Source organism: Semicossyphus pulcher, unplaced genomic scaffold, assembly GCF_022749685.1.
Source record: "Semicossyphus pulcher isolate SPU_LCO1_2020_fin unplaced genomic scaffold, fSemPul1.0.p SCAF_11, whole genome shotgun sequence".
In the NCBI taxonomy this organism is placed as follows: Eukaryota; Metazoa; Chordata; class Actinopteri; order Labriformes; family Labridae; genus Semicossyphus; species Semicossyphus pulcher.
In genome coordinates, this window is record NW_027211615.1 from 6,717,803 (window position 1) to 6,734,738 (window position 16,936).

The 16,936-nt window shown below is 48.9% G+C and overlaps 32 non-coding genes across 32 annotated transcripts; 11 read left to right on the top strand and 21 right to left on the bottom strand.

Annotated features, from left to right (window-relative positions):
- The first annotated feature begins 592 nt into the window (after window positions 1-592).
- On the top strand, window positions 593-664 carry trnad-guc (transfer RNA aspartic acid (anticodon GUC)). The gene has a single exon. It is a non-coding gene; the product is annotated as a tRNA-Asp (tRNA).
- Window positions 665-1,084: 420 nt separating this feature from the next.
- trnav-aac (transfer RNA valine (anticodon AAC)) lies at window positions 1,085-1,157 on the bottom strand. The gene has a single exon. It is a non-coding gene; the product is annotated as a tRNA-Val (tRNA).
- Window positions 1,158-1,370: 213 nt separating this feature from the next.
- On the bottom strand, window positions 1,371-1,443 carry trnav-cac (transfer RNA valine (anticodon CAC)). The gene has a single exon. It is a non-coding gene; the product is annotated as a tRNA-Val (tRNA).
- Window positions 1,444-2,115: 672 nt separating this feature from the next.
- On the top strand, window positions 2,116-2,187 carry trnad-guc (transfer RNA aspartic acid (anticodon GUC)). The gene has a single exon. It is a non-coding gene; the product is annotated as a tRNA-Asp (tRNA).
- Window positions 2,188-2,607: 420 nt separating this feature from the next.
- On the bottom strand, window positions 2,608-2,680 carry trnav-aac (transfer RNA valine (anticodon AAC)). Its single transcript has one exon. It is a non-coding gene; the product is annotated as a tRNA-Val (tRNA).
- Window positions 2,681-3,392: 712 nt separating this feature from the next.
- On the top strand, window positions 3,393-3,464 carry trnad-guc (transfer RNA aspartic acid (anticodon GUC)). Its single transcript has one exon. It is a non-coding gene; the product is annotated as a tRNA-Asp (tRNA).
- A 420-nt stretch (window positions 3,465-3,884) lies between these two features.
- Window positions 3,885-3,957, bottom strand: trnav-aac (transfer RNA valine (anticodon AAC)). The gene has a single exon. It is a non-coding gene; the product is annotated as a tRNA-Val (tRNA).
- Window positions 3,958-4,170: 213 nt separating this feature from the next.
- Window positions 4,171-4,243, bottom strand: trnav-cac (transfer RNA valine (anticodon CAC)). The gene has a single exon. It is a non-coding gene; the product is annotated as a tRNA-Val (tRNA).
- Window positions 4,244-4,915: 672 nt separating this feature from the next.
- Window positions 4,916-4,987, top strand: trnad-guc (transfer RNA aspartic acid (anticodon GUC)). The gene has a single exon. It is a non-coding gene; the product is annotated as a tRNA-Asp (tRNA).
- A 420-nt stretch (window positions 4,988-5,407) lies between these two features.
- Window positions 5,408-5,480, bottom strand: trnav-aac (transfer RNA valine (anticodon AAC)). Its single transcript has one exon. It is a non-coding gene; the product is annotated as a tRNA-Val (tRNA).
- Window positions 5,481-5,693: 213 nt separating this feature from the next.
- Window positions 5,694-5,766, bottom strand: trnav-cac (transfer RNA valine (anticodon CAC)). The gene has a single exon. It is a non-coding gene; the product is annotated as a tRNA-Val (tRNA).
- A 672-nt stretch (window positions 5,767-6,438) lies between these two features.
- On the top strand, window positions 6,439-6,510 carry trnad-guc (transfer RNA aspartic acid (anticodon GUC)). The gene has a single exon. It is a non-coding gene; the product is annotated as a tRNA-Asp (tRNA).
- Window positions 6,511-6,930: 420 nt separating this feature from the next.
- trnav-aac (transfer RNA valine (anticodon AAC)) lies at window positions 6,931-7,003 on the bottom strand. Its single transcript has one exon. It is a non-coding gene; the product is annotated as a tRNA-Val (tRNA).
- A 213-nt stretch (window positions 7,004-7,216) lies between these two features.
- On the bottom strand, window positions 7,217-7,289 carry trnav-cac (transfer RNA valine (anticodon CAC)). The gene has a single exon. It is a non-coding gene; the product is annotated as a tRNA-Val (tRNA).
- A 672-nt stretch (window positions 7,290-7,961) lies between these two features.
- On the top strand, window positions 7,962-8,033 carry trnad-guc (transfer RNA aspartic acid (anticodon GUC)). Its single transcript has one exon. It is a non-coding gene; the product is annotated as a tRNA-Asp (tRNA).
- Window positions 8,034-8,453: 420 nt separating this feature from the next.
- Window positions 8,454-8,526, bottom strand: trnav-aac (transfer RNA valine (anticodon AAC)). Its single transcript has one exon. It is a non-coding gene; the product is annotated as a tRNA-Val (tRNA).
- A 213-nt stretch (window positions 8,527-8,739) lies between these two features.
- On the bottom strand, window positions 8,740-8,812 carry trnav-cac (transfer RNA valine (anticodon CAC)). The gene has a single exon. It is a non-coding gene; the product is annotated as a tRNA-Val (tRNA).
- A 672-nt stretch (window positions 8,813-9,484) lies between these two features.
- Window positions 9,485-9,556, top strand: trnad-guc (transfer RNA aspartic acid (anticodon GUC)). The gene has a single exon. It is a non-coding gene; the product is annotated as a tRNA-Asp (tRNA).
- Window positions 9,557-9,976: 420 nt separating this feature from the next.
- trnav-aac (transfer RNA valine (anticodon AAC)) lies at window positions 9,977-10,049 on the bottom strand. Its single transcript has one exon. It is a non-coding gene; the product is annotated as a tRNA-Val (tRNA).
- Window positions 10,050-10,262: 213 nt separating this feature from the next.
- Window positions 10,263-10,335, bottom strand: trnav-cac (transfer RNA valine (anticodon CAC)). The gene has a single exon. It is a non-coding gene; the product is annotated as a tRNA-Val (tRNA).
- Window positions 10,336-11,007: 672 nt separating this feature from the next.
- Window positions 11,008-11,079, top strand: trnad-guc (transfer RNA aspartic acid (anticodon GUC)). Its single transcript has one exon. It is a non-coding gene; the product is annotated as a tRNA-Asp (tRNA).
- A 420-nt stretch (window positions 11,080-11,499) lies between these two features.
- On the bottom strand, window positions 11,500-11,572 carry trnav-aac (transfer RNA valine (anticodon AAC)). Its single transcript has one exon. It is a non-coding gene; the product is annotated as a tRNA-Val (tRNA).
- Window positions 11,573-11,785: 213 nt separating this feature from the next.
- Window positions 11,786-11,858, bottom strand: trnav-cac (transfer RNA valine (anticodon CAC)). The gene has a single exon. It is a non-coding gene; the product is annotated as a tRNA-Val (tRNA).
- A 672-nt stretch (window positions 11,859-12,530) lies between these two features.
- On the top strand, window positions 12,531-12,602 carry trnad-guc (transfer RNA aspartic acid (anticodon GUC)). The gene has a single exon. It is a non-coding gene; the product is annotated as a tRNA-Asp (tRNA).
- A 420-nt stretch (window positions 12,603-13,022) lies between these two features.
- Window positions 13,023-13,095, bottom strand: trnav-aac (transfer RNA valine (anticodon AAC)). The gene has a single exon. It is a non-coding gene; the product is annotated as a tRNA-Val (tRNA).
- A 213-nt stretch (window positions 13,096-13,308) lies between these two features.
- Window positions 13,309-13,381, bottom strand: trnav-cac (transfer RNA valine (anticodon CAC)). Its single transcript has one exon. It is a non-coding gene; the product is annotated as a tRNA-Val (tRNA).
- Window positions 13,382-14,053: 672 nt separating this feature from the next.
- trnad-guc (transfer RNA aspartic acid (anticodon GUC)) lies at window positions 14,054-14,125 on the top strand. The gene has a single exon. It is a non-coding gene; the product is annotated as a tRNA-Asp (tRNA).
- A 406-nt stretch (window positions 14,126-14,531) lies between these two features.
- Window positions 14,532-14,604, bottom strand: trnav-aac (transfer RNA valine (anticodon AAC)). Its single transcript has one exon. It is a non-coding gene; the product is annotated as a tRNA-Val (tRNA).
- Window positions 14,605-14,817: 213 nt separating this feature from the next.
- On the bottom strand, window positions 14,818-14,890 carry trnav-cac (transfer RNA valine (anticodon CAC)). The gene has a single exon. It is a non-coding gene; the product is annotated as a tRNA-Val (tRNA).
- A 672-nt stretch (window positions 14,891-15,562) lies between these two features.
- Window positions 15,563-15,634, top strand: trnad-guc (transfer RNA aspartic acid (anticodon GUC)). Its single transcript has one exon. It is a non-coding gene; the product is annotated as a tRNA-Asp (tRNA).
- A 420-nt stretch (window positions 15,635-16,054) lies between these two features.
- trnav-aac (transfer RNA valine (anticodon AAC)) lies at window positions 16,055-16,127 on the bottom strand. The gene has a single exon. It is a non-coding gene; the product is annotated as a tRNA-Val (tRNA).
- Window positions 16,128-16,340: 213 nt separating this feature from the next.
- Window positions 16,341-16,413, bottom strand: trnav-cac (transfer RNA valine (anticodon CAC)). Its single transcript has one exon. It is a non-coding gene; the product is annotated as a tRNA-Val (tRNA).
- Between the last annotated feature and the right edge of the window lie 523 nt (window positions 16,414-16,936).

Here is a 16,936-nt window from a genome sequence, read left to right on the forward strand (position 1 = left end):
TGACTTCAACTCAGTATTGGGGAATATCAACCGGCTACACTAGCTGCGACTGTGCCAAACATAAAGTGCTTTGCGTAGCGTCCAGCCAGGGTAATAGGACACTGGACCTGCCGTATGCCAGCGTAGAAGGAGTCACACGGCACACGATAGCCCTACCTCCCCTTGGCCGATCAGATCAAACCTCTGCACCTCTGTCAGCCTCTACTCCAGCAGCAGCCTGTGTCGCAAAGGAAACTAATGAGGCTCTGTAGAGGTGCGCTGAAGCAACAAACTGGGACGTGCCAAACCAAAGGTGGGATTTGAAGATCTGGATTGGTTTTGCCAGATGCCCATTACTCGGCCTATGTTGACCTGGACGGGTTAGGTAACACTGTGAGAGTCATGTTCTTTGATTTCCCCATTGCTTTGCTGGTAGATGCTCCCTTGGTTTCCTGGATTGTGGACCGTATGACTGTTTGACCACAGTATGTAAGACTGAAAGGGTGCAATCCAGGAAAACTGGGCAAATATGAGCTTTACCGCTGCATGTTCCTGGCAAACACTGGAGCGCCGCCATCAGGCCGTTCAAGTGCCGAAATGTCTGACACCGCAGTCCTCGTTAGTATAGTGGACAGTATCTCCGCCTGTCACGCGGAAGACCGGGGTTCGATTCCCCGACGGGGAGAGTAAAGTTTTCTACCGGCGGCTGCTTATTCACCAAGAAAGACTGAGGCATAAAGCTCGTCCTTGTGTCCAGCTGAGGTGAGTGTAGTTCAACCTTCCCCACACCAATTGAGACAGAAAATGAAATTGGCCTGGAAGAAGTCGGCAAAATACCCTAAGTGAAAGACGATGAGAAATAGAGGTCGTCAAAGTCAACTTCTCAGTCCCCTTGGCCTTCTGCCTCTTTTGCTCCAAACTTAGATTGATTTCTTCTCGCATATAATCAACGCCCGCTAAAATGCGTCCGGTCAATACTACTCAGACTACAAGAGGTAAGCGGAATACCTCTGACAACACAACTGTTGTCCTTGGAATACAGATTCTGCATATGAATGGACATATCTGTTTATTCATTTTAGGCAGAAAAAGGAGCAAAGAAAGATGTTTCCGCCCGGTTTCGAACCGGGGACCTTTCGCGTGTTAGGCGAACGTGATAACCACTACACTACCGAAACAGACAAAATAGGGTGTGGGCAAATGCTTGCTGTAATGCGCTTGCTTTCTGAACTCAAAATACTTGAAATGCTGGAAAACAAGTTATTTTGAGGTGAGTGTCTACCCGCTGATGACTATTCACCAAGAATGACAAAAGTACTAAGCAGCAACAAGCAGCGTATCTTTCTGCACAAACTTCCCTATTTGCAATCTGAAAAAGCAACACAGTCAACTGTTTCCGCCCGGTTTCGAACCGGGGACCTTTCGCGTGTGAGGCGAACGTGATGACCACTACACTACGGAAACGGTCAGCGACAATCTGCACACTTGGTCCAAGATTCTTGTCGTGCACTCAATCACTGGTGACTCCCGATGCAGCGCCCGGATGACTTCAACTCAGTATTGAGGAATATCAACCGGCTACACTAGCTGCGACTGTGCCAAACATAAAGTGCTTTGCGTAGCGTCCAGCCAGGGTAATAGGACACTGGACCTGCCGTATGCCAGCGTAGAAGGAGTCACACGGCACACGATAGCCCTACCTCCCCTTGGCCGATCAGATCAAACCTCTGCACCTCTGTCAGCCTCTACTCCAGCAGCAGCCTGTGTCGCAAAGGAAACTAATGAGGCTCTGTAGAGGTGCGCTGAAGCAACAAACTGGGACGTGCCAAACCAAAGGTGGGATTTGAAGATCTGGATTGGTTTTGCCAGATGCCCATTACTCGGCCTATGTTGACCTGGACGGGTTAGGTAACACTGTGAGAGTCATGTTCTTTGATTTCCCCATTGCTTTGCTGGTAGATGCTCCCTTGGTTTCCTGGATTGTGGACCGTATGACTGTTTGACCACAGTATGTAAGACTGAAAGGGTGCAATCCAGGAAAACTGGGCAAATATGAGCTTTACCGCTGCATGTTCCTGGCAAACACTGGAGCGCCGCCATCAGGCCGTTCAAGTGCCGAAATGTCTGACACCGCAGTCCTCGTTAGTATAGTGGACAGTATCTCCGCCTGTCACGCGGAAGACCGGGGTTCGATTCCCCGACGGGGAGAGTAAAGTTTTCTACCGGCGGCTGCTTATTCACCAAGAAAGACTGAGGCATAAAGCTCGTCCTTGTGTCCAGCTGAGGTGAGTGTAGTTCAACCTTCCCCACACCAATTGAGACAGAAAATGAAATTGGCCTGGAAGAAGTCGGCAAAATACCCTAAGTGAAAGACGATGAGAAATAGAGGTCGTCAAAGTCAACTTCTCAGTCCCCTTGGCCTTCTGCCTCTTTTGCTCCAAACTTAGATTGATTTCTTCTCGCATATAATCAACGCCCGCTAAAATGCGTCCGGTCAATACTACTCAGACTACAAGAGGTAAGCGGAATACCTCTGACAACACAACTGTTGTCCTTGGAATACAGATTCTGCATATGAATGGACATATCTGTTTATTCATTTTAGGCAGAAAAAGGAGCAAAGAAAGATGTTTCCGCCCGGTTTCGAACCGGGGACCTTTCGCGTGTTAGGCGAACGTGATAACCACTACACTACGGAAACAGGTGTGAGGCGAACGTGATGACCACTACACTACGGAAACGGTCAGCGACAATCTGCACACTTGGTCCAAGATTCTTGTCGTGCACTCAATCACTGGTGACTCCCGATGCAGCGCCCGGATGACTTCAACTCAGTATTGAGGAATATCAACCGGCTACACTAGCTGCGACTGTGCCAAACATAAAGTGCTTTGCGTAGCGTCCAGCCAGGGTAATAGGACACTGGACCTGCCGTATGCCAGCGTAGAAGGAGTCACACGGCACACGATAGCCCTACCTCCCCTTGGCCGATCAGATCAAACCTCTGCACCTCTGTCAGCCTCTACTCCAGCAGCAGCCTGTGTCGCAAAGGAAACTAATGAGGCTCTGTAGAGGTGCGCTGAAGCAACAAACTGGGACGTGCCAAACCAAAGGTGGGATTTGAAGATCTGGATTGGTTTTGCCAGATGCCCATTACTCGGCCTATGTTGACCTGGACGGGTTAGGTAACACTGTGAGAGTCATGTTCTTTGATTTCCCCATTGCTTTGCTGGTAGATGCTCCCTTGGTTTCCTGGATTGTGGACCGTATGACTGTTTGACCACAGTATGTAAGACTGAAAGGGTGCAATCCAGGAAAACTGGGCAAATATGAGCTTTACCGCTGCATGTTCCTGGCAAACACTGGAGCGCCGCCATCAGGCCGTTCAAGTGCCGAAATGTCTGACACCGCAGTCCTCGTTAGTATAGTGGACAGTATCTCCGCCTGTCACGCGGAAGACCGGGGTTCGATTCCCCGACGGGGAGAGTAAAGTTTTCTACCGGCGGCTGCTTATTCACCAAGAAAGACTGAGGCATAAAGCTCGTCCTTGTGTCCAGCTGAGGTGAGTGTAGTTCAACCTTCCCCACACCAATTGAGACAGAAAATGAAATTGGCCTGGAAGAAGTCGGCAAAATACCCTAAGTGAAAGACGATGAGAAATAGAGGTCGTCAAAGTCAACTTCTCAGTCCCCTTGGCCTTCTGCCTCTTTTGCTCCAAACTTAGATTGATTTCTTCTCGCATATAATCAACGCCCGCTAAAATGCGTCCGGTCAATACTACTCAGACTACAAGAGGTAAGCGGAATACCTCTGACAACACAACTGTTGTCCTTGGAATACAGATTCTGCATATGAATGGACATATCTGTTTATTCATTTTAGGCAGAAAAAGGAGCAAAGAAAGATGTTTCCGCCCGGTTTCGAACCGGGGACCTTTCGCGTGTTAGGCGAACGTGATAACCACTACACTACCGAAACAGACAAAATAGGGTGTGGGCAAATGCTTGCTGTAATGCGCTTGCTTTCTGAACTCAAAATACTTGAAATGCTGGAAAACAAGTTATTTTGAGGTGAGTGTCTACCCGCTGATGACTATTCACCAAGAATGACAAAAGTACTAAGCAGCAACAAGCAGCGTATCTTTCTGCACAAACTTCCCTATTTGCAATCTGAAAAAGCAACACAGTCAACTGTTTCCGCCCGGTTTCGGACCGGGGACCTTTCGCGTGTGAGGCGAACGTGATGACCACTACACTACGGAAACGGTCAGCGACAATCTGCACACTTGGTCCAAGATTCTTGTCGTGCACTCAATCACTGGTGACTCCCGATGCAGCGCCCGGATGACTTCAACTCAGTATTGAGGAATATCAACCGGCTACACTAGCTGCGACTGTGCCAAACATAAAGTGCTTTGCGTAGCGTCCAGCCAGGGTAATAGGACACTGGACCTGCCGTATGCCAGCGTAGAAGGAGTCACACGGCACACGATAGCCCTACCTCCCCTTGGCCGATCAGATCAAACCTCTGCACCTCTGTCAGCCTCTACTCCAGCAGCAGCCTGTGTCGCAAAGGAAACTAATGAGGCTCTGTAGAGGTGCGCTGAAGCAACAAACTGGGACGTGCCAAACCAAAGGTGGGATTTGAAGATCTGGATTGGTTTTGCCAGATGCCCATTACTCGGCCTATGTTGACCTGGACGGGTTAGGTAACACTGTGAGAGTCATGTTCTTTGATTTCCCCATTGCTTTGCAGGTAGATGCTCCCTTGGTTTCCTGGATTGTGGACCGTATGACTGTTTGACCACAGTATGTAAGACTGAAAGGGTGCAATCCAGGAAAACTGGGCAAATATGAGCTTTACCGCTGCATGTTCCTGGCAAACACTGGAGCGCCGCCATCAGGCCGTTCAAGTGCCGAAATGTCTGACACCGCAGTCCTCGTTAGTATAGTGGACAGTATCTCCGCCTGTCACGCGGAAGACCGGGGTTCGATTCCCCGACGGGGAGAGTAAAGTTTTCTACCGGCGGCTGCTTATTCACCAAGAAAGACTGAGGCATAAAGCTCGTCCTTGTGTCCAGCTGAGGTGAGTGTAGTTCAACCTTCCCCACACCAATTGAGACAGAAAATGAAATTGGCCTGGAAGAAGTCGGCAAAATACCCTAAGTGAAAGACGATGAGAAATAGAGGTCGTCAAAGTCAACTTCTCAGTCCCCTTGGCCTTCTGCCTCTTTTGCTCCAAACTTAGATTGATTTCTTCTCGCATATAATCAACGCCCGCTAAAATGCGTCCGGTCAATACTACTCAGACTACAAGAGGTAAGCGGAATACCTCTGACAACACAACTGTTGTCCTTGGAATACAGATTCTGCATATGAATGGACATATCTGTTTATTCATTTTAGGCAGAAAAAGGAGCAAAGAAAGATGTTTCCGCCCGGTTTCGAACCGGGGACCTTTCGCGTGTTAGGCGAACGTGATAACCACTACACTACCGAAACAGACAAAATAGGGTGTGGGCAAATGCTTGCTGTAATGCGCTTGCTTTCTGAACTCAAAATACTTGAAATGCTGGAAAACAAGTTATTTTGAGGTGAGTGTCTACCCGCTGATGACTATTCACCAAGAATGACAAAAGTACTAAGCAGCAACAAGCAGCGTATCTTTCTGCACAAACTTCCCTATTTGCAATCTGAAAAAGCAACACAGTCAACTGTTTCCGCCCGGTTTCGAACCGGGGACCTTTCGCGTGTGAGGCGAACGTGATGACCACTACACTACGGAAACGGTCAGCGACAATCTGCACACTTGGTCCAAGATTCTTGTCGTGCACTCAATCACTGGTGACTCCCGATGCAGCGCCCGGATGACTTCAACTCAGTATTGGGGAATATCAACCGGCTACACTAGCTGCGACTGTGCCAAACATAAAGTGCTTTGCGTAGCGTCCAGCCAGGGTAATAGGACACTGGACCTGCCGTATGCCAGCGTAGAAGGAGTCACACGGCACACGATAGCCCTACCTCCCCTTGGCCGATCAGATCAAACCTCTGCACCTCTGTCAGCCTCTACTCCAGCAGCAGCCTGTGTCGCAAAGGAAACTAATGAGGCTCTGTAGAGGTGCGCTGAAGCAACAAACTGGGACGTGCCAAACCAAAGGTGGGATTTGAAGATCTGGATTGGTTTTGCCAGATGCCCATTACTCGGCCTATGTTGACCTGGACGGGTTAGGTAACACTGTGAGAGTCATGTTCTTTGATTTCCCCATTGCTTTGCAGGTAGATGCTCCCTTGGTTTCCTGGATTGTGGACCGTATGACTGTTTGACCACAGTATGTAAGACTGAAAGGGTGCAATCCAGGAAAACTGGGCAAATATGAGCTTTACCGCTGCATGTTCCTGGCAAACACTGGAGCGCCGCCATCAGGCCGTTCAAGTGCCGAAATGTCTGACACCGCAGTCCTCGTTAGTATAGTGGACAGTATCTCCGCCTGTCACGCGGAAGACCGGGGTTCGATTCCCCGACGGGGAGAGTAAAGTTTTCTACCGGCGGCTGCTTATTCACCAAGAAAGACTGAGGCATAAAGCTCGTCCTTGTGTCCAGCTGAGGTGAGTGTAGTTCAACCTTCCCCACACCAATTGAGACAGAAAATGAAATTGGCCTGGAAGAAGTCGGCAAAATACCCTAAGTGAAAGACGATGAGAAATAGAGGTCGTCAAAGTCAACTTCTCAGTCCCCTTGGCCTTCTGCCTCTTTTGCTCCAAACTTAGATTGATTTCTTCTCGCATATAATCAACGCCCGCTAAAATGCGTCCGGTCAATACTACTCAGACTACAAGAGGTAAGCGGAATACCTCTGACAACACAACTGTTGTCCTTGGAATACAGATTCTGCATATGAATGGACATATCTGTTTATTCATTTTAGGCAGAAAAAGGAGCAAAGAAAGATGTTTCCGCCCGGTTTCGAACCGGGGACCTTTCGCGTGTTAGGCGAACGTGATAACCACTACACTACCGAAACAGACAAAATAGAGTGTGGGCAAATGCTTGCTGTAATGCGCTTGCTTTCTGAACTCAAAATACTTGAAATGCTGGAAAACAAGTTATTTTGAGGTGAGTGTCTACCCGCTGATGACTATTCACCAAGAATGACAAAAGTACTAAGCAGCAACAAGCAGCGTATCTTTCTGCACAAACTTCTCTATTTGCAATCTGAAAAAGCAACACAGTCAACTGTTTCCGCCCGGTTTCGGACCGGGGACCTTTCGCGTGTGAGGCGAACGTGATGACCACTACACTACGGAAACGGTCAGCGACAATCTGCACACTTGGTCCAAGATTCTTGTCGTGCACTCAATCACTGGTGACTCCCGATGCAGCGCCCGGATGACTTCAACTCAGTATTGGGGAATATCAACCGGCTACACTAGCTGCGACTGTGCCAAACATAAAGTGCTTTGCGTAGCGTCCAGCCAGGGTAATAGGACACTGGACCTGCCGTATGCCAGCGTAGAAGGAGTCACACGGCACACGATAGCCCTACCTCCCCTTGGCCGATCAGATCAAACCTCTGCACCTCTGTCAGCCTCTACTCCAGCAGCAGCCTGTGTCGCAAAGGAAACTAATGAGGCTCTGTAGAGGTGCGCTGAAGCAACAAACTGGGACGTGCCAAACCAAAGGTGGGATTTGAAGATCTGGATTGGTTTTGCCAGATGCCCATTACTCGGCCTATGTTGACCTGGACGGGTTAGGTAACACTGTGAGAGTCATGTTCTTTGATTTCCCCATTGCTTTGCAGGTAGATGCTCCCTTGGTTTCCTGGATTGTGGACCGTATGACTGTTTGACCACAGTATGTAAGACTGAAAGGGTGCAATCCAGGAAAACTGGGCAAATATGAGCTTTACCGCTGCATGTTCCTGGCAAACACTGGAGCGCCGCCATCAGGCCGTTCAAGTGCCGAAATGTCTGACACCGCAGTCCTCGTTAGTATAGTGGACAGTATCTCCGCCTGTCACGCGGAAGACCGGGGTTCGATTCCCCGACGGGGAGAGTAAAGTTTTCTACCGGCGGCTGCTTATTCACCAAGAAAGACTGAGGCATAAAGCTCGTCCTTGTGTCCAGCTGAGGTGAGTGTAGTTCAACCTTCCCCACACCAATTGAGACAGAAAATGAAATTGGCCTGGAAGAAGTCGGCAAAATACCCTAAGTGAAAGACGATGAGAAATAGAGGTCGTCAAAGTCAACTTCTCAGTCCCCTTGGCCTTCTGCCTCTTTTGCTCCAAACTTAGATTGATTTCTTCTCGCATATAATCAACGCCCGCTAAAATGCGTCCGGTCAATACTACTCAGACTACAAGAGGTAAGCGGAATACCTCTGACAACACAACTGTTGTCCTTGGAATACAGATTCTGCATATGAATGGACATATCTGTTTATTCATTTTAGGCAGAAAAAGGAGCAAAGAAAGATGTTTCCGCCCGGTTTCGAACCGGGGACCTTTCGCGTGTTAGGCGAACGTGATAACCACTACACTACGGAAACAGACAAATTAGGGTGTGGGCAAATGCTTGCTGTAATGCGCTTGCTTTCTGAACTCAAAATACTTGAAATGCTGGAAAACAAGTTATTTTGAGGTGAGTGTCTACCCGCTGATGACTATTCACCAAGAATGACAAAAGTACTAAGCAGCAACAAGCAGCGTATCTTTCTGCACAAACTTCCCTATTTGCAATCTGAAAAAGCAACACAGTCAACTGTTTCCGCCCGGTTTCGAACCGGGGACCTTTCGCATGTGAGGCGAACGTGATGACCACTACACTACGGAAACGGTCAGCGACAATCTGCACACTTGGTCCAAGATTCTTGTCGTGCACTCAATCACTGGTGACTCCCGATGCAGCGCCCGGATGACTTCAACTCAGTATTGGGGAATATCAACCGGCTACACTAGCTGCGACTGTGCCAAACATAAAGTGCTTTGCGTAGCGTCCAGCCAGGGTAATAGGACACTGGACCTGCCGTATGCCAGCGTAGAAGGAGTCACACGGCACACGATAGCCCTACCTCCCCTTGGCCGATCAGATCAAACCTCTGCACCTCTGTCAGCCTCTACTCCAGCAGCAGCCTGTGTCGCAAAGGAAACTAATGAGGCTCTGTAGAGGTGCGCTGAAGCAACAAACTGGGACGTGCCAAACCAAAGGTGGGATTTGAAGATCTGGATTGGTTTTGCCAGATGCCCATTACTCGGCCTATGTTGACCTGGACGGGTTAGGTAACACTGTGAGAGTCATGTTCTTTGATTTCCCCATTGCTTTGCTGGTAGATGCTCCCTTGGTTTCCTGGATTGTGGACCGTATGACTGTTTGACCACAGTATGTAAGACTGAAAGGGTGCAATCCAGGAAAACTGGGCAAATATGAGCTTTACCGCTGCATGTTCCTGGCAAACACTGGAGCGCCGCCATCAGGCCGTTCAAGTGCCGAAATGTCTGACACCGCAGTCCTCGTTAGTATAGTGGACAGTATCTCCGCCTGTCACGCGGAAGACCGGGGTTCGATTCCCCGACGGGGAGAGTAAAGTTTTCTACCGGCGGCTGCTTATTCACCAAGAAAGACTGAGGCATAAAGCTCGTCCTTGTGTCCAGCTGAGGTGAGTGTAGTTCAACCTTCCCCACACCAATTGAGACAGAAAATGAAATTGGCCTGGAAGAAGTCGGCAAAATACCCTAAGTGAAAGACGATGAGAAATAGAGGTCGTCAAAGTCAACTTCTCAGTCCCCTTGGCCTTCTGCCTCTTTTGCTCCAAACTTAGATTGATTTCTTCTCGCATATAATCAACGCCCGCTAAAATGCGTCCGGTCAATACTACTCAGACTACAAGAGGTAAGCGGAATACCTCTGACAACACAACTGTTGTCCTTGGAATACAGATTCTGCATATGAATGGACATATCTGTTTATTCATTTTAGGCAGAAAAAGGAGCAAAGAAAGATGTTTCCGCCCGGTTTCGAACCGGGGACCTTTCGCGTGTTAGGCGAACGTGATAACCACTACACTACCGAAACAGACAAAATAGGGTGTGGGCAAATGCTTGCTGTAATGCGCTTGCTTTCTGAACTCAAAATACTTGAAATGCTGGAAAACAAGTTATTTTGAGGTGAGTGTCTACCCGCTGATGACTATTCACCAAGAATGACAAAAGTACTAAGCAGCAACAAGCAGCGTATCTTTCTGCACAAACTTCCCTATTTGCAATCTGAAAAAGCAACACAGTCAACTGTTTCCGCCCGGTTTCGGACCGGGGACCTTTCGCGTGTGAGGCGAACGTGATGACCACTACACTACGGAAACGGTCAGCGACAATCTGCACACTTGGTCCAAGATTCTTGTCGTGCACTCAATCACTGGTGACTCCCGATGCAGCGCCCGGATGACTTCAACTCAGTATTGGGGAATATCAACCGGCTACACTAGCTGCGACTGTGCCAAACATAAAGTGCTTTGCGTAGCGTCCAGCCAGGGTAATAGGACACTGGACCTGCCGTATGCCAGCGTAGAAGGAGTCACACGGCACACGATAGCCCTACCTCCCCTTGGCCGATCAGATCAAACCTCTGCACCTCTGTCAGCCTCTACTCCAGCAGCAGCCTGTGTCGCAAAGGAAACTAATGAGGCTCTGTAGAGGTGCGCTGAAGCAACAAACTGGGACGTGCCAAACCAAAGGTGGGATTTGAAGATCTGGATTGGTTTTGCCAGATGCCCATTACTCGGCCTATGTTGACCTGGACGGGTTAGGTAACACTGTGAGAGTCATGTTCTTTGATTTCCCCATTGCTTTGCAGGTAGATGCTCCCTTGGTTTCCTGGATTGTGGACCGTATGACTGTTTGACCACAGTATGTAAGACTGAAAGGGTGCAATCCAGGAAAACTGGGCAAATATGAGCTTTACCGCTGCATGTTCCTGGCAAACACTGGAGCGCCGCCATCAGGCCGTTCAAGTGCCGAAATGTCTGACACCGCAGTCCTCGTTAGTATAGTGGACAGTATCTCCGCCTGTCACGCGGAAGACCGGGGTTCGATTCCCCGACGGGGAGAGTAAAGTTTTCTACCGGCGGCTGCTTATTCACCAAGAAAGACTGAGGCATAAAGCTCGTCCTTGTGTCCAGCTGAGGTGAGTGTAGTTCAACCTTCCCCACACCAATTGAGACAGAAAATGAAATTGGCCTGGAAGAAGTCGGCAAAATACCCTAAGTGAAAGACGATGAGAAATAGAGGTCGTCAAAGTCAACTTCTCAGTCCCCTTGGCCTTCTGCCTCTTTTGCTCCAAACTTAGATTGATTTCTTCTCGCATATAATCAACGCCCGCTAAAATGCGTCCGGTCAATACTACTCAGACTACAAGAGGTAAGCGGAATACCTCTGACAACACAACTGTTGTCCTTGGAATACAGATTCTGCATATGAATGGACATATCTGTTTATTCATTTTAGGCAGAAAAAGGAGCAAAGAAAGATGTTTCCGCCCGGTTTCGAACCGGGGACCTTTCGCGTGTTAGGCGAACGTGATAACCACTACACACCGGAAACAGACAAATTAGGGTGTGGGCAAATGCTTGCTGTAATGCGCTTGCTTTCTGAACTCAAAATACTTGAAATGCTGGAAAACAAGTTATTTTGAGGTGAGTGTCTACCCGCTGATGACTATTCACCAAGAATGACAAAAGTACTAAGCAGCAACAAGCAGCGTATCTTTCTGCACAAACTTCCCTATTTGCAATCTGAAAAAGCAACACAGTCAACTGTTTCCGCCCGGTTTCGGACCGGGGACCTTTCGCGTGTGAGGCGAACGTGATGACCACTACACTACGGAAAAGGTCAGCGACAATCTGCACACTTGGTCCAAGATTCTTGTCGTGCACTCAATCACTGGTGACTCCCGATGCAGCGCCCGGATGACTTCAACTCAGTATTGAGGAATATCAACCGGCTACACTAGCTGCGACTGTGCCAAACATAAAGTGCTTTGCGTAGCGTCCAGCCAGGGTAATAGGACACTGGACCTGCCGTATGCCAGCGTAGAAGGAGTCACACGGCACACGATAGCCCTACCTCCCCTTGGCCGATCAGATCAAACCTCTGCACCTCTGTCAGCCTCTACTCCAGCAGCAGCCTGTGTCGCAAAGGAAACTAATGAGGCTCTGTAGAGGTGCGCTGAAGCAACAAACTGGGACGTGCCAAACCAAAGGTGGGATTTGAAGATCTGGATTGGTTTTGCCAGATGCCCATTACTCGGCCTATGTTGACCTGGACGGGTTAGGTAACACTGTGAGAGTCATGTTCTTTGATTTCCCCATTGCTTTGCTGGTAGATGCTCCCTTGGTTTCCTGGATTGTGGACCGTATGACTGTTTGACCACAGTATGTAAGACTGAAAGGGTGCAATCCAGGAAAACTGGGCAAATATGAGCTTTACCGCTGCATGTTCCTGGCAAACACTGGAGCGCCGCCATCAGGCCGTTCAAGTGCCGAAATGTCTGACACCGCAGTCCTCGTTAGTATAGTGGACAGTATCTCCGCCTGTCACGCGGAAGACCGGGGTTCGATTCCCCGACGGGGAGAGTAAAGTTTTCTACCGGCGGCTGCTTATTCACCAAGAAAGACTGAGGCATAAAGCTCGTCCTTGTGTCCAGCTGAGGTGAGTGTAGTTCAACCTTCCCCACACCAATTGAGACAGAAAATGAAATTGGCCTGGAAGAAGTCGGCAAAATACCCTAAGTGAAAGACGATGAGAAATAGAGGTCGTCAAAGTCAACTTCTCAGTCCCCTTGGCCTTCTGCCTCTTTTGCTCCAAACTTAGATTGATTTCTTCTCGCATATAATCAACGCCCGCTAAAATGCGTCCGGTCAATACTACTCAGACTACAAGAGGTAAGCGGAATACCTCTGACAACACAACTGTTGTCCTTGGAATACAGATTCTGCATATGAATGGACATATCTGTTTATTCATTTTAGGCAGAAAAAGGAGCAAAGAAAGATGTTTCCGCCCGGTTTCGAACCGGGGACCTTTCGCGTGTTAGGCGAACGTGATAACCACTACACTACGGAAACAGACAAAATAGGGTGTGGGCAAATGCTTGCTGTAATGCGCTTGCTTTCTGAACTCAAAATACTTGAAATGCTGGAAAACAAGTTATTTTGAGGTGAGTGTCTACCCGCTGATGACTATTCACCAAGAATGACAAAAGTACTAAGCAGCAACAAGCAGCGTATCTTTCTGCACAAACTTCCCTATTTGCAATCTGAAAAAGCAACACAGTCAACTGTTTCCGCCCGGTTTCGGACCGGGGACCTTTCGCGTGTGAGGCGAACGTGATGACCACTACACTACGGAAACGGTCAGCGACAATCTGCACACTTGGTCCAAGATTCTTGTCGTGCACTCAATCACTGGTGACTCCCGATGCAGCGCCCGGATGACTTCAACTCAGTATTGGGGAATATCAACCGGCTACACTAGCTGCGACTGTGCCAAACATAAAGTGCTTTGCGTAGCGTCCAGCCAGGGTAATAGGACACTGGACCTGCCGTATGCCAGCGTAGAAGGAGTCACACGGCACACGATAGCCCTACCTCCCCTTGGCCGATCAGATCAAACCTCTGCACCTCTGTCAGCCTCTACTCCAGCAGCAGCCTGTGTCGCAAAGGAAACTAATGAGGCTCTGTAGAGGTGCGCTGAAGCAACAAACTGGGACGTGCCAAACCAAAGGTGGGATTTGAAGATCTGGATTGGTTTTGCCAGATGCCCATTACTCGGCCTATGTTGACCTGGACGGGTTAGGTAACACTGTGAGAGTCATGTTCTTTGATTTCCCCATTGCTTTGCTGGTAGATGCTCCCTTGGTTTCCTGGATTGTGGACCGTATGACTGTTTGACCACAGTATGTAAGACTGAAAGGGTGCAATCCAGGAAAACTGGGCAAATATGAGCTTTACCGCTGCATGTTCCTGGCAAACACTGGAGCACCGCCATCAGGCCGTTCAAGTGCCGAAATGTCTGACACCGCAGTCCTCGTTAGTATAGTGGACAGTATCTCCGCCTGTCACGCGGAAGACCGGGGTTCGATTCCCCGACGGGGAGAGTAAAGTTTTCTACCGGCGGCTGCTTATTCACCAAGAAAGACTGAGGCATAAAGCTCGTCCTTGTGTCCAGCTGAGGTGAGTGTAGTTCAACCTTCCCCACACCAATTGAGACAGAAAATGAAATTGGCCTGGAAGAAGTCGGTGAAAGACGATGAGAAATAGAGGTCGTCAAAGTCAACTTCTCAGTCCCCTTGGCCTTCTGCCTCTTTTGCTCCAAACTTAGATTGATTTCTTCTCGCATATAATCAACGCCCGCTAAAATGCGTCCGGTCAATACTACTCAGACTACAAGAGGTAAGCGGAATACCTCTGACAACACAACTGTTGTCCTTGGAATACAGATTCTGCATATGAATGGACATATCTGTTTATTCATTTTAGGCAGAAAAAGGAGCAAAGAAAGATGTTTCCGCCCGGTTTCGAACCGGGGACCTTTCGCGTGTTAGGCGAACGTGATAACCACTACACTACGGAAACAGACAAAATAGGGTGTGGGCAAATGCTTGCTGTAATGCGCTTGCTTTCTGAACTCAAAATACTTGAAATGCTGGAAAACAAGTTATTTTGAGGTGAGTGTCTACCCGCTGATGACTATTCACCAAGAATGACAAAAGTACTAAGCAGCAACAAGCAGCGTATCTTTCTGCACAAACTTCCCTATTTGCAATCTGAAAAAGCAACACAGTCAACTGTTTCCGCCCGGTTTCGGACCGGGGACCTTTCGCGTGTGAGGCGAACGTGATGACCACTACACTACGGAAAAGGTCAGCGACAATCTGCACACTTGGTCCAAGATTCTTGTCGTGCACTCAATCACTGGTGACTCCCGATGCAGCGCCCGGATGACTTCAACTCAGTATTGAGGAATATCAACCGGCTACACTAGCTGCGACTGTGCCAAACATAAAGTGCTTTGCGTAGCGTCCAGCCAGGGTAATAGGACACTGGACCTGCCGTATGCCAGCGTAGAAGGAGTCACACGGCACACGATAGCCCTACCTCCCCTTGGCCGATCAGATCAAACCTCTGCACCTCTGTCAGCCTCTACTCCAGCAGCAGCCTGTGTCGCAAAGGAAACTAATGAGGCTCTGTAGAGGTGCGCTGAAGCAACAAACTGGGACGTGCCAAACCAAAGGTGGGATTTGAAGATCTGGATTGGTTTTGCCAGATGCCCATTACTCGGCCTATGTTGACCTGGACGGGTTAGGTAACACTGTGAGAGTCATGTTCTTTGATTTCCCCATTGCTTTGCTGGTAGATGCTCCCTTGGTTTCCTGGATTGTGGACCGTATGACTGTTTGACCACAGTATGTAAGACTGAAAGGGTGCAATCCAGGAAAACTGGGCAAATATGAGCTTTACCGCTGCATGTTCCTGGCAAACACTGGAGCGCCGCCATCAGGCCGTTCAAGTGCCGAAATGTCTGACACCGCAGTCCTCGTTAGTATAGTGGACAGTATCTCCGCCTGTCACGCGGAAGACCGGGGTTCGATTCCCCGACGGGGAGAGTAAAGTTTTCTACCGGCGGCTGCTTATTCACCAAGAAAGACTGAGGCATAAAGCTCGTCCTTGTGTCCAGCTGAGGTGAGTGTAGTTCAACCTTCCCCACACCAATTGAGACAGAAAATGAAATTGGCCTGGAAGAAGTCGGCAAAATACCCTAAGTGAAAGACGATGAGAAATAGAGGTCGTCAAAGTCAACTTCTCAGTCCCCTTGGCCTTCTGCCTCTTTTGCTCCAAACTTAGATTGATTTCTTCTCGCATATAATCAACGCCCGCTAAAATGCGTCCGGTCAATACTACTCAGACTACAAGAGGTAAGCGGAATACCTCTGACAACACAACTGTTGTCCTTGGAATACAGATTCTGCATATGAATGGACATATCTGTTTATTCATTTTAGGCAGAAAAAGGAGCAAAGAAAGATGTTTCCGCCCGGTTTCGAACCGGGGACCTTTCGCGTGTTAGGCGAACGTGATAACCACTACACTACGGAAACAGACAAAATAGGGTGTGGGCAAATGCTTGCTGTAATGCGCTTGCTTTCTGAACTCAAAATACTTGAAATGCTGGAAAACAAGTTATTTTGAGGTGAGTGTCTACCCGCTGATGACTATTCACCAAGAATGACAAAAGTACTAAGCAGCAACAAGCAGCGTATCTTTCTGCACAAACTTCCCTATTTGCAATCTGAAAAAGCAACACAGTCAACTGTTTCCGCCCGGTTTCGGACCGGGGACCTTTCGCGTGTGAGGCGAACGTGATGACCACTACACTACGGAAACGGTCAGCGACAATCTGCACACTTGGTCCAAGATTCTTGTCGTGCACTCAATCACTGGTGACTCCCGATGCAGCGCCCGGATGACTTCAACTCAGTATTGGGGAATATCAACCGGCTACACTAGCTGCGACTGTGCCAAACATAAAGTGCTTTGCGTAGCGTCCAGCCAGGGTAATAGGACACTGGACCTGCCGTATGCCAGCGTAGAAGGAGTCACACGGCACACGATAGCCCTACCTCCCCTTGGCCGATCAGATCAAACCTCTGCACCTCTGTCAGCCTCTACTCCAGCAGCAGCCTGTGTCGCAAAGGAAACTAATGAGGCTCTGTAGAGGTGCGCTGAAGCAACAAACTGGGACGTGCCAAACCAAAGGTGGGATTTGAAGATCTGGATTGGTTTTGCCAGATGCCCATTACTCGGCCTATGTTGACCTGGACGGGTTAGGTAACACTGTGAGAGTCATGTTCTTTGATTTCCCCATTGCTTTGCTGGTAGATGCTCCCTTGGTTTCCTGGATTGTGGA